This window comes from Spermophilus citellus (genome assembly GCF_964194105.1).
Source record: "Spermophilus citellus genome assembly, chromosome: 9".
Classification (NCBI taxonomy): domain Eukaryota; kingdom Metazoa; phylum Chordata; class Mammalia; order Rodentia; family Sciuridae; genus Spermophilus; species Spermophilus citellus.
In genome coordinates this window covers 58,969,855-58,984,576 of record NC_138191.1, presented here as the reverse complement: position 1 = coordinate 58,984,576, position 14,722 = coordinate 58,969,855, and the positions used below count along the sequence as shown (strand labels likewise).

The following is a 14,722-nucleotide window of genomic DNA, read 5'->3' as shown; positions in this document are numbered from 1 at the left end:
AAAAAATTTAAAATAAAACTACAATTTGATCCATCAATTCCACTAACGGGTATGTAACTAAAGGAAATAAATCAGTAAGACACTCCCATGTTAATTGGAGCACTATTCACAATAGCTAATAAATGGAAACAACATATCCATTGATGGATAAATAGATAAAGTGGTACATATATACAATGGAATATCAGAAAAATAATGAAGTCCTGAGGTGATTTTAGATAACAATGATGTACTATGTATCTCAAAAAACTAGGAAGAGGAATTTGAATGTTTTTATAAAGAAGAAATGGTATTTGATGAGATAGATATTTTAACAGAAACTTAAGCATACAATAGATAACATTTTAAAATATCACACAGTATCCCAACAACATGCACGCTTTTATGTTTTTATGTATCAATTAAAAATAAAGCTTACAGAAGTTCACATCTGTAATTCTAGTGACTCAGGAGGCTGAGGCAGGTGGATTACAAATTCAAGACCAGCCTGGGCAATTTAGACCCCATCTCAAAATTTAAAAAAATAATTAGAGAGAGAGAGAGAATTTTAATATATATATATATATATATTTTTTTTTTTTTAGTTTTCTGCGGACACAACATCTTTGTTTGTATGTGGTGCTGAGGATCGAAACCCCGGGCCGAACGCATGCAGGGCGAGCGTGCTACCACTTGAGCCACATCCCCAGCCCCAAATTTAAAATATTTTAAAAAGGTTTGGGGATGTAGCTTAGAGAATTGTTCCTGAGTTCTATCCCCAGTACCCATCCACCCATCCAAAACAAAAAAAAAGGATTCTTCTAATCAAAACCCACCTGGGATTAGGGCAACTACCCTATCTATGCACTAAACTTAGAGGCCTCTTCCTCCACCTCCACAACCTTTCAGAACAAGGGTCATTGCTACAGGAAAGCTGAGTTTATGGAGGGAGGCCCAGTTTGAATCAGAGTACACTTTGATTTTAAGGCCCAGAGTTTTTGTTTCAAGCCTCTGAGCTTGGTTAGAGGTTATGGCACCATGGAGCCAATGAGCAGCCCTTGGGCTTTTCAGAGTCTGGGAAAATAACTCATTTATTTCAGGAGTTTCTCAGGGAAAGTCTCTAGGGAATATTTACCAAATGGGGGAGAGAGCTACTAATGAAAACCTTTCTAACACACTTCTCTATGAACCAATTCAATAAAACCAGCAAATAAAACTGGTTCTATCACAACCTCATTTTCTTTGTGGTTAAAGCCTTGATTTATTTTGTGAAATATAACACCAAGAAGGTCAGTTACTCATATTGGTCACAGAAGCCAAGATGTCTACAGAATAAAGGTTTGGGACATTTTTAGAAAGACTGAATACTTTCCCTACTACTTATTAATTCTAGTAACTTTTTGTAGAATCCTCAGGATTTTCTACATACATAAAGATTATGTACGACTTCTCAGTCTCTATATCTTGGCTTACTCCCCTTGCAAGGATCTATAGATCCATACCGAACATTAAGTGGTAAAAGCAGATATCCTTCCCTGTTCCCTAATTTTACAGGGAAAGTATTCAACCTTTCACTATTAACTATAAGGTAAGCTACGCTTTTCATACAGCTCCTTTAACAGGTTGAAGTCCCCTGGTATCCATAGTTTACTGACAGTCTTGTATTTTTAAATCATAATGAGCATTGAATTTTACCCAAAGGTTTTGGGTTGGTTGGGTGGTTGGTTTTCATCCCCAGGGTCTTGCTAAATTGCCCAGGCTGGCCTTGAACTTGTAATCCTCCTGACTTAGCCTCCTCAGTCTCTGTGATTCTAGGCCTGAGCCACCATGCCCAGGTGCTAAAAGTTCTAAATGTATCTATGGAGATGATCTTTTTTTCCTCTTCATTTATTGATATTTAGATGTTAAATTAATCTTGCATTCTAGTATAAGCCCCATTGGATCACAATGTGCTTCCTTTTTGTATACTGTGTGTTTAATAGTTTATTACAGGTTTTGCCCATGTTCATGAGGGACGTTAGTTTGTTATTTATCTATCTATTTATCTATCTATCTATTTATCTATCTATTTATACCAGGGATTGGACTCAGGGACACTTAACCACTGAGCCACATCCCCAGCCCTATTTTTTTTGTAGTTTATTTAGAGACAGAGAAGCAATGATTCCCACAGGCCACAAAAATTGCCCTCCTAACCAGGGAGATTTAGCCACAGGGTACAGACAACTGAAGTATTCCCTCAAATCCTCCTGAGAACATTTAAGTATTTGGAAATGCCATAGACACACAACCAGATAGGTTCATGCCAGAAGTGGGTGGGTCAAAATCAATTTAGTTAGGCATAATAATCTGAGTTCTGGGGAGCTTATAAATAAAGGAGAAGGTTGATCTAGGCAGGTGAAGAACTAAATACACAGCTCTACAATCCAACACAGAGACAGCTGGTGTAGTTACTACCTCCACACCCAGAGACATTCAGAGGTCACTGTAGTCAAAGCTTGAATATTTACTATACCTCCCAATATCTGGCAAAGTCCAAAACTGAAAACCCTAGTAAGAAATTTCTCCATCTCAAATATTTTGGCAAGAAGTATTTAGACTCTTTACTATTCGTTGGTTTTTTTTTTTCGTTTGTTTGTTTTCTTTTTCTTTTCTTTGAGACAGTCTTACTAAGTTGTGTAGGGCCTTGCAAAGTTGCTGAGGGTGGCTCCTGACTCAGCTTCCTGAGTTGCTGGGATTATAGCATGCAGTACCACGTCTGGCTACTATTAGCTTTTTAAATTTTTTACTGGCATTGTCATCTGTATTGATTTGATAGGTTTCCCCCACAATTTAACACTGCATATCTTAATCCAATTTTATGTATTTTTAACATTGCAATGTGTTAGTTATTTGCTCTATCATTCTTCCTTATCACTTATACTCTTTCCTTCCCACGCCCTGTTGAGGTTTTTTTCCCCTCTTTTTTTAATGGTAAAATGTGTTAACTGGATTTATTGATTCTACCTTTTTCATCTTGCTCTTTTTATACTCTCACCCTCTTTTCTCTCTTTGCTTTTTCTTCTTCTCTCTTCCCTTTTTTCCCTCCTTCCTCCCCCAACTTTTTTTTTGCTTCTTTCATGCCCTTATCATTTAATGTTAATTTTACTTTTTTAATATCTAATTTTTCAGACTGTTATAGGGTAGTACTCCCCTTTCCATTTCTGGACTAGTGAAGTTGTAGAGAAAATAATAAGTTTTTATTGTTTATTAGTACATAGTTTACTCACAAATGGTCACAGTTACTAGTGATCATTATGTCCTATCAAAGGATGCTAGGGATTGACCGTAACACTGTGAACAAACACATTGAGTGGCTGCTTTGATGCTGAGACATTCTCCCCACACCAAGAGCACATAGTAAAAGAAAATAGCTCATTAAAAAGATCCTCACAGGGTAGGTGGTATAGGTCAGTGGTAGAGCATATGCTTAGCATGCATGAGGCCCTGGGTTCACCTAAATAAACAAAACAAAAATGCCTGTTTTTAAAAAAAAAAAAACTCATATAACAGCAGAAGAGATATACATCCCAGAAAATTTAAAAATCTCAATAGAATCACAGAAAACGTGAGAAAACAAGGTAATAAGACACTTCCAAAAGTTCATAATCCTGTGGACTGGGGTTGTGGCTCAGTGATAGCACACCTAGCATGTGTGAGGCACTGGGTTCGATTCCCAGTACCACATGTAAACAAATACACAAAATAGAGGTCCATCAATAACTAATAAAAATATTTTTTTAAAGTTTATAATCCTCTAATAACTGAAACTGTAGATATCAAAGTAGAGGAAATGTCACACAAAGTATTCAAAAAGTTTGTTAAAATGATCAGAGTATTTTAAAAATCTAAGGAATGGACTAAGGAAGAAAATTCAGGATAGGAAAGAGCATTTCAATAAAGAGAGATTCTGAAAAAGAACCAAACAAATTCTGGGAATGAAAAACTCAAATCAAATAAAAACCTTGTTCAAAGTGTCACAAATAGATTATATCAAGCAGAAGACAGAATTTCAGAACTTGAATATAAGGTAACTAAACTTGAGCATCCAGACATCAATGAAGAAAAAAACAGGAAACTATGATCAGAATATATAAGAACTCTGGGACAATATAAAGAAAACTAACTTAATACTCATAGGTCTTGAAAAAGGAGTAGAGATACATGTTAATGGTATAGATAACCTGTTTGGTGAAATAATGGCATAAAATTTCCCAAACCTTAGGAAGGAGATGGACATTCAGATTCTGAAGGCGTACACAAACCCAAATAGACAAGGAAAAAAGACAAGATCATAACACATTTATAGTTACAATTCCAAAAATCTAAAATTAAAAAAAAATTTAAACATACAAGACACACCAAATCACTTAAAAAGGCAAATCCATCAAAACAACAGCAAAGAGGCCGGGGTGGTGGTTCAGTGGTAGAGCTCCTTCCTAGGATGTGTGAGGCACTGGGTTCCATTGACAACTAAAAAAAAAAAAAACAACAAATTTCTTAGCAGAAATTCTAAAGGCCAAAAGGGCTTAGAATAATGTATTTCAAGCGCTAAAATAAAAGAACTGCCAACCTAGATTGCTGTATCCCCAAAACCTATGCTTTAGAATTGATAAAGAAATAAAAAACCTTCCAAGATAAACATAAACAAACAAGTAAATCATAATCACTAAGCAAACACTGAAGAAGATACTACCCACAGAAGAAGATAAAAACATCCAAAAGAGTACAGGAAAGAATAAGAAAAAGAGTAAAGTGCCTTCATTAGACGAGTAGATAAGCAAATGAGAATTAAGAATGAATCAAACATTAGAAATAAAACAAAATGAGAAAATAATACATACCTTTCTATAATAAAATTAAATGTAAATAATCTCTAATTAAAATATACTGACTGGGGGCTGGTGTTGTGGCTCAGTGGTAGCATGCTCGCCTAGCATGCATAAGGCACTGGGTTCGAAACTCAGCACCACATAAAAATGAAGACAATAAAGTCCATCAACGACTAAATATATATATATATATATATATATATATAATAAAAAATATACTGACTGACAAACTGAATTATCAGCAAAGATACCAAAGACTAAAAGTGGAAAATTATATTCATGTAAATGGAATATGAAAGCAATTATGAGTAGCTATTCTCATATCCAGCAAAGCAGATTTCAAGCCAAAATTAGAAGAGACAAAGGTCATTACGTAGTGGTCAAGAGAACAATCCACCAAGGAGATATAATGACTGTAAATATTTATGCCCCACACATCATTGAAAAATTTTATAAAACAAACACTACTTAACTTAAAGGGAAGACAGTCCTAATATAGTTATAGTCAGTGACTTGAATACACCACTGTCACTAATAGGTCATCCAGACAGAAGAAACAACAAAGATACTATACAGAATTAAACAATATTTTGATATTACAGAATATTTCACTCAACAATAACTGGACAGACTTTCTTTTCATTTGCTCATGGAATGTTCTCCAACACAGATTATATATTAGGCCACAAAGCAAGTCTTAACAAATACAAAAAATCAGAAAAAAATTCCTTGCATCTAATCATATCATAATGGAATAAAATTAGAAGCCAACAGCAAGGGAAATGACAGAAATGATACAGTCATGGAGATTGAATAATATCCTTTCAAATGATCAGTAGGTCATCAAAGACATCAAGAGAAATTTAAAAGTTTTTAGAATCAAATGAAAATAGAAATACAACATACAGTCAACTGCAGTAGCACATGCCTATAATTCCAGCTACTAAGGAGGCTGAGGAAGGAGAACCACAAGTTCCAGGCCAGCCTAGGTACAAACATTCCTCAAAATAAAAAACAGAAAGAGATGTAGATGTGGCTCAATGAAGAGCTCCCAGTGTTCAAACCCTAGTACTACAACACATAAGAACCTATGAGAGGCTACTGTTGTAGCTCAGTGGTAGAGCACTTGCCTAGCATGGATGAGGCACTGGGTTTGATCCTCAGTACCACATATAAATAAATAAATAACTGTGTTCATCTACAGCTAAAAAATATATTTTTTAAAACTTATGAGGTAGTGAAGGCAGTTCTAAGAGGGAAGGTTATAGCAATGGGTGTCTACATTGTAAAAAGTTTTGAAAGATCTCAGCTAAATAACCTAATGATACAATCTCAAGGTTTTAAAAAAATACGAACAAACCAATCCCAAAACTAGGAAAAGAAAAAAAAATAAAAATCAGAACTGAAATCAAGAAATAATACAAAGGATCAGTGAAACTAAGAATTAGGTCTTTGAAAAGATAAACAACATTGAAAAACCCTTAGCCAAACTAACTAAAAGGAAGAGAAGACCCAAATTAATAAAATTAGAAGAGGAAGAGGAAAAGGAGGAAGAAGAAGTACACATACACACACACAACAGAGTTTTATTCAGCCATAAAAAAATGAAATTATGACATTTTCAGGAAAATGGATGGAAACAGGGAGCTTCATGTTAAGCAAAATAAGCCAGACTTAGAAAGACAAGTGTTGTATATTTTTTTCATATGTGAAAGCTACAGGCGGGAAAAGAAAAAGTGTGTGTGTGGAGGAAATTTTCATGAAAGCAGAAGAGAGACCATTAGTGTAAAAGAAAGTAGTCAGGGGCTGGGTTTGTGGCTCAGTGATAGAGCGCTCGCCTTGCACACGCGAGATCCTGGGTTCAATCCTTGGCACCACATAAAAATAAATAAGTGAAATAAAGGTATTGTGTCCAACTACAACTAAAAAATAAATATTTTTAAAAAAAGAAAGTAGTCAGGGAGAGGGAGGAGGGAAGGGTAAGGAGAAGTGTTGGGGAATTAAATTTATCAAGTTATGTTATATGCATATATGAAGATGCTACAATGAACCTGTAACTCTGTAAAATTGACATGTACAAATTAAGGAGAGTTAATTAAAGTTTTTAATATATTTTCACAGTACAATTATGCTAAAATTTCAAACATCAAAATCTAAGAATCAAAATAAATGATAATGTCTATGAAACAAATAATCATTATATTTAAAATGTAGTGGCTAGGGGTTTAGCTCAGTGATACAGCATTTGCCTAGCACGCACAAAACCCTTGGTTCAATCACCAATACTGAAGAAAAAAAAGTAAATTTCTTATTTTTTTTAATGGACAGCATACATTTTTTTTATTTGTTTATTTTTATGTGGTGCTAAGGATTGAACCCAATGCCTCACATGTGCTAGGCAATCACTCTGCCACTGAGCTACAACTCCAGCCCCTAAAAAAAGTAAATTTCTTATGACTAAGATTTTTAACACTATCATAATACAAAACATATACAAAATAATCTATAATCCATAACCAAAATTTGTTGCAATGAACTGACCAACATATTCTTTGAAGTAAATGTCATAAATTAAAAAGGTAATAAAACTTCTAAGGAAATTATAACTAACCTTACATTTCAAACTAGTTAAGTGTATGTGAACAAAATTTTTCCATCAGTTTTTCCTCTGAAACCATCATGTGACAGACCACCAGAATTCTAAGGACTACCTTTGAGAAACCCTGTTCCAAGATCAGGGTTTTTATCTCTAATGAGTAATTTCTGATTTTCAGTGCCCAATATATAGAAAGAATTTAATACTCATGGAACAAATTATTAAATCAACTTTTTTGGTTTTGTTTATATGTTAGGCACTATTCTAAACTGGGAATATATCAAGAGACATTGTTTCTATTCCTCCCTAGTGGGGAAAAGCAGAGGGAAAAGGAAAGAGGTTAATGTTTAGAAAAACTTCATGATGTAAAGGAAAGATGAGATCAAGTGTTACTTGAGAAAGACTGGAACCACTCAAATGGTCAGAGTTTGTTAGTCAGCTTTACCCTGCTATGAAAAAAAAATAGTTTAGAGGTGGGAACATTTATTTTGGCTCAGTTTCAGAGATTTTGTCCATATTTGGCTGACTCCATTGCTCTGGGCCAAAGGTGAGGCAGAACATGGCAGAAGGGTGTGGTACAGGAGTGCTTCTCAGTTAAAGACTGGTTGACTAGGAAGTGGGGTGGGGGCAGGGAAGATGCACCCTTCCAGAGTACCAGAAACACAAATCCTCCAGCCATGCCCCACCTACCTATAGTTACCACCCAGTTAGTCCATTCAAACTAGGGTAGACTGGTTAGGTTACAGTTCTCATAATCTAATCATTTACCTCTGAGCATTTCTGCATTAACATAGAAGCAGAAATTGATATGGGGATACTTCATATCCAGACTATAACAGTCAGGAAGACCTTGTTGAGTGGATGACAGTTGAATAGAAAACTAAGTGATGAGAAAGAGGCAGGCACTGGGGAGCTAAGATCATTCTCCGTAGAATGTCCAATAAACACAAAACCCCTGAAGCAGTAATAAAGGCTTGGCCTTTTGAAGAACAGAGAAACAGCTGAGGTGCCTGAAACAGAAAGAGCAAGATGAATGAATCAATAAGAGGCTGGAAATGCAGCCAAGGGCAACAGCCTTGTGGGCTGTGATGAAGAGTTTGGGAAGCTACTAGTAATTATAAACAGGGGAGTAAAAGGAGATTAAATATCTTTTAAAAAGACCACTGGACACTCAGAGTATGGATAGGTTAGAAAGAGGCAGAGTAAAGGCAGAGAAACTATTTACAAGGGTATTTAATAATCCAAGCAGGAGGTAACTGGGGCAATCAGTGGAAATGAAGAGAAGTTGATGCACTTATTAAGTATTTAATGAACCAACTATGGCTAAGGAAAAGTGAAACAGTTGAAATCCTGTATTAAACAATCAATAAGGTTGAAATTAACTTCCTATGTATTTGGGAGCTCATGATGAACTTGCCTGCTAGCTTTGGTGTGGGTATTGGTTGTTGAGAATCCAGCAAGATCATGGGGAGTTAGATCTGAAAATCCCAAAAAAAGGTGAAATTGTACCCTCTCTCTGCCTAATGTCAAGGATAATGGTACCTTGGGCTTCCTTCCAAGCTAGCTGGCCTTAAGCCCTTTCTCCAAGTTCTATGCTTGGACTCAGGCACCCATCTTACTACTAGCCAGGAGAAGACAAGAGTCTTTACTGGCCTGACCAATGTCAAGGTGATTGGTGAGTGGGATAGGAGGTGGAACAGATCCTGGCCACATTTACTGTCCCTGAAAAATATGGCAACACCTAACACTCTATAAATGTCTCAGACAACAAGTAAATTATCCCATAAACTCTGAATGGAGGCATCAGTCTTTCTCTGCCAAAGGTGGTGGGTTTTTGCCAACACCAGATGGGAAAGCACCTCCAGGGCCACCAGAACCACCACCCATCACCCATCCCTAGAGATCTACCTCTACAACTTCTTTTTGTCCTCTTCCTCCACCCAGCAATTTGTAAGCCTAGCCTTTCCTGCCTCTACCAAGAAAGAAGGTATACCCCAAACTCCACAACAGGAGCCCTGTTATACCTATAGAGGAGGCCTGGATTTTCAAATTCTAGACTCTCTACCAGGCTCCACTAAGATCATCAGGCTTATATCCTCAGGCCCTGTCACCTGTGACTTTAACGGGTAATTTAATTTAACCTGCTATGTGGTTCCAGTTCAACTATAAGCTCTAGAAGGGCAAGTATACTGTCTCATACGAACTTGTCCCTAACAGCTAACACAGTGAATATTTAGAATGCATTTACTGAACAAATGAATAAGTGACTAGCCATGATGTAGATTTGGGAGATGGTACACAAAAACTACTCAATATCTTAACAGTTTCCTTGGAGGTATGCCGACATCCTTCATGGAAACAACTGCCTTTTACTTGATTGTGTATAATGGTGCTGGGTAGATTTCCCATATTATCTCATTTAATATTCAAAAAACATCCACCATTCACAGTAAGCATTTTTTTTTAATCTTGAGACAGGGTCTCACTACTGAGTTGCTTAAGGGCTCACTAAGTTGTTGACACTGGATTCAAACTTGCAATCATCCTGCTGCAGACTCATAACTCATTGGTATTACAGACGTGTGTCACGTTGGGCTTACAGTAAGCATTCTTATTCACATTTAACCAATGAAGAAAATAAAGGTTAGGCAACTTAAGGTCACACTGCTAGCAATAAGTGTGACTAGGGCTGGGGATATAGCTCAGTTGGTAGCATGTTTGCCTCATATGCACAAGGCCATGGGTTCAATCCCCAGCACCATAAAAAAAAGAAGAAGAAGAAGTGTGACTGACCAGTGCTAACTGACCACAAAGCCCTCATCTTTACAGATCACATTCCTATAGTACTTCTGTGGGCAAAGTCCCTGGCTCTTCTACCTATCATTAGGGAGGGGAATATGACTCTTTAGCTCACTCTTCCACCTTAATAGGAAGCTGTTTATCAGATTAGTAACCTGCCCGTTCTCACAGCAGACAGCAGGGTTCTGGGGCAACAGAATTGGGCCTTTGCTCAAGACCAAGGACACAGAGATGTTCCAGGCTTTGGAACAGGGAAACTGCTTTGTTTATCCCCTTCCCCAGAGGAAATTGTAATGTGCCCTTTGACATCAATGTCAGAATACATTAATGGGAAAATACATGATTTGAAGCCTGATAGACATGGATTTGAGTCCTAACAGGATCTGTGCCCTTGGACAGACCTCTTATCCTTTCAAGGTTCAATTTCTTCAGATGAAGAATAGTTTAATGCCCCCTCCTTCTGGGGGTATCTTGAGCACTGAATGAGATGACATATTTAAAGAGTTCATTCTAGAACTGGCACCCAGAAGTTCTCCTGGCAAAAGTTATTCCTGGTTCCAATTGTCAGATGAGCAAAGTGAGTTGCCAACAGACTAAATAGCCTACAAGTAGGAGAAGAGGGTCAAAGTTCTTTTCACTACTTGTTGTTGTTGTTGATTCCTCAAAGGCAAAAATAGGTTGCTCACTTACCACTGAGCTATATCCCCAGTCCTTTTATTTTTTGAGACAGGGCCCTGCTAATTTGCTGAGGCTTGCCTCAAACTTGCAATCCTCTTGTCTCAACTCCCAAGTTGCTGATAATATGGCATGTTGCCACTGCACCTGATCCCTTCCCCCAAATTCTTATCCTACCTATCTCTTAGTACACAAATCAGACTGATCATCATAAAGCCATGGAAAGTATCATAGACAGAATGAGAGATATATAGAATTCTTTCCACAAGCAAGACAAGCCCTCTCCTATTGGCATAGAATTATGACTCATCCAAGCTTTTTTATGAGGGCCAGATGCTGAGCATGTCAGAATTGCTGCAGATTGCTTCTTCTTCAGTGTATGTTGGTGGTAGGGAGGAGAACAACCAATATCCATGTGCATTTATACACTTAACCAGGAAATGTGTTTATATTGTTTTCCAATCAGGATTTACCACAAGCCAGGAGTACCACACCTAATGAGTTGGCCAAACACAGCCCATTGTCAACAGAGAAAAGTCCATCTCAAACATAAAAGATTTTAAATCAAAATGGATGTTAGAAGAGCATGATTCTTGGCACTGTTGAATAGCTGCAATTGTCTCAAGCAGGGAAGAGAGTAAATGATGGTTATTTTGGGGCTCAGACTTCATATTAGATGTTTTAGGAGACAAGAGACTATCAGGGAAAACAGAACTAGGTTAGGAGGGCCAGAGAGGTAGAGAAACAGCAAGACCTATTTTGTCTATAGAGAGCTAAGGTGCTCAAGGGACACCAAATGGAGGTGCTTAAGCAAGTAACTTCAGTGTGAAAATCTGATGTTTGGAGAGGGACAAGAAGGAGAAATAAATCTGACAAATACCAGCATTTACATCATTAAAACTATTGTGACAGATGACCTCACACAGGAAGAATATGACAAGGGAGAAAAAGTAAGGTTCTGGGATGGACACTGACCATTAAAATTAGGTAGAAGAACCCATGAAGGTGACAGAAGAACAGATAGAGGAGTAGGAAGAAAATCAAGAGGTTGTGGTGCCTTGGAGGAGGGAAGGAATACCAGTATCAGATACTTCTGAGTAGTCAGGGAAAATAAAGATTCTAAGTGATCTGGATATGCATATCAAGACCTCCAGGTTTCCTGGGAGGTGTCATTGAGAATGATCATAAGAAAGAAGGGCAGGCACTGGGGGGAGGGGTTGTAGCTCAGTGGTAAAGGGCTTGCCTAATATGTTTAAGGCCCTGGGGTCCATCTCAGCACCGTTTAAAAAAAAGAGAGAGGACATTTGGCATTTGTTTTTTAAGGATTGGCTAGCTTCGCTTAGTATAATCTGCTCTAATGCCATCCATTTCCCTCCAAATTCTATGATTTTGTCATTTCTTATTGCAGAGTAATACTCCATTGTGTATAAATGCCACATTTTTTAATCCATTCATCTATTGAAGGGCTTCTAGGTTGGTTCCACAATCTTGCTATCGTGAATTGTGCTGCTATGAACATCGATGTAGCAGTGTCCCGGGTGTAACCAAGGACAGGGTAGAGAGGAAGAGCTTGAGAAGAAGATTAACATTAAACAGGGATGATAGGCGGGAGGAAAAGGGAGAGAGAAGGGAAATTGCATGGAATTGGAAGGTGAGCATCAGGGTTATACACAATTACATATAAGAGGAAAGGAGGGGTAGGAGAAAAATTATATAAGTGGAAGAAACGATTTATAGTAGAGGGGGTGGAGAGAGAGAAGGGGAGGGGAGGGGAGGGGAGGGGGGGGATAGTGGAGAATGGGATAGACAGCAGAATATATCAGTCACTAGAAAGGCAATTTGTAAATCAATGGAAATGTAACTGATGTGACACAGCAATCTGTATACGGGGTAAAAATGGGAGTTCATAACCCACTTGAATCAATCTGTGAAATATGGTATATTAAGAACTATGTAATGTTTTGAACAACCAACAATAAAATAAAAAAAAAAAGAGAGAGAGAGAGAGAGAGAGAGAGACTGTGCTGACTTTCGTCCTTTCTCTTCTAGTCCCAGTGCTACAGGACCCAAACCTTTTAGCCTGGTCTTGTAATGATAAGGGTTACAAACCACCAATATAGCAAACATACCACACCCAGGAATCCTAGGAAAGGTACAGTGCTGATGCATCCCTAACCGTTTGACCTTGAGCAAGCCACAGTTCCTTTACTGGCCTCAGTTTTCACATTAGTATATAAGAGGATCAGAGGGCCCCCTTCCAATCCCTGCATTCCATGATCCAATCAACTCCACAGAAACAGGCTCTTGCCTAACTTTTTTTTGAGCGGGAGCATTTAAAAATCTGGCTTTCTGATGTAAAAGCTTGCTCAGAGATTACAGGTTATGTGTTCAAGTAGCCATGGAAAAGAAAGTGCAAGGCCTACTTAAGTGGCTCCCTAAAGCCACACCCAGGTACAGGACCTACAGTCACCTAAATTTCAAACACAATGATGAGAGGATAACACATTGAATTAATACCTGATTTCACAGAAAGTCCTGCCCTTTAAACCCTTCTTTGGTGTGGCTGAGCAAGGAAAGAGCCTAAAAGCCCAAGATTGGCAGTTAGACCCAGTTTAAAATCCCCAATTATGAGCTCTGTGACCTCAGGCAAACTATTTAGCCTGTCTATTGTACTGCTTTTCCCTACTATAAAATAGGGATAATAGTACCACTTCTCAAGATTAATATGATGATTAAATGAGTTAATATTTATAAAGTACTAAGAATAGCACCTGACACATAAGAAATATACAATAGCTGTTAAATAACACCACCACATATGTAAATACTTACATAAACTGTTTTGCTCTGTGTCTGTGTTCTGTCTTTGGGGGTACCAGCTTCATCCTCAGGTACCTCCTCATGCTAGAAAAATGGATCAACAATTCTAGTCTTCAAATCTTCACATTACATCATACAGGGGAAGAGAATCACATTTATTTTAATTGCTGCCACAAAAAGAAAGGATGCTTTTCTTTCCAAAATGTGGAAAGAAAAGCTTATTTACTATAGCTGGGTAAGTAGCAGAAGAAACCCATCCCTGAAGGTGGAATTAGATCAGTCCCACCCAAAACTCTGGCTCAAGAGTAAAACAGTGGTCAGGCATGGTGGTGAACACCTGTAATACCAGTGGCTCAGGAGGCTGAGGCAGGAGGATCACAAGTTCAAAGCCAGCCTTGGCAATGGTGAAGCGCTAAACAACTCAGTGAGATCCTATCTCTAAATAAAATAAAAAACAGGGCAGGGGGTGGGCTGGGGTTGTGGCTTAGCAGTAGAGTACTCGCCTATGTGTGAGGCCCTGGGTTTAATCCTCAGCACCACATACAAATAAATACCTAAAATAAAGGTATTGTGTCCAACTACAACTAAAAAATAAATATTAAAAAAAATAGGGTTGGGGATGTGGCTCAGTGGTCAAGTGCCTATGAGTTCAATCCCCAGTACCAAAAAAAAAAAAAAAAAGAGTAAGGCAGTGGACAGGTCTCCAGAGGAAGATTAGGGTATGATTTGACCAGTGAATGGAATGGAAGATGTTCACTACAACTCTATGAGATATCTCAAAGACACAATTCCCATCCTCACAAAGCTCCTAGAGAAGGAGACAGTTGTAACATAGCACAAAGAGACCTCTAAGGATGGAGGGGCCTAAAAGAATAGGAGTGAGGAGTTGTCCCTAAAGCTTCCAAAACAGGGTGACTTTTGAAGGATAAGCTGAATGAACACAGCTTAAATTTGCTAAGTTGCTGAGGCTAGTTTTGAACTT

At 37.8% G+C, this 14,722-nt stretch overlaps 1 long non-coding RNA gene across 1 annotated transcript in view; it reads right to left on the bottom strand.

Moving 5' to 3' along the window:
• The window catches only part of LOC308655326, a 34,537-nt gene extending 20,676 nt beyond the window's left edge, over window positions 1–13,861 (bottom strand). Inside the window, exon 1 of the long non-coding RNA XR_014023451.1 lies at window positions 13,753–13,861. This is a non-coding gene — a long non-coding RNA (uncharacterized lncRNA). The remainder of the gene's footprint in view (window positions 1–13,752) is intronic.
• Between the last annotated feature and the right edge of the window lie 861 nt (window positions 13,862–14,722).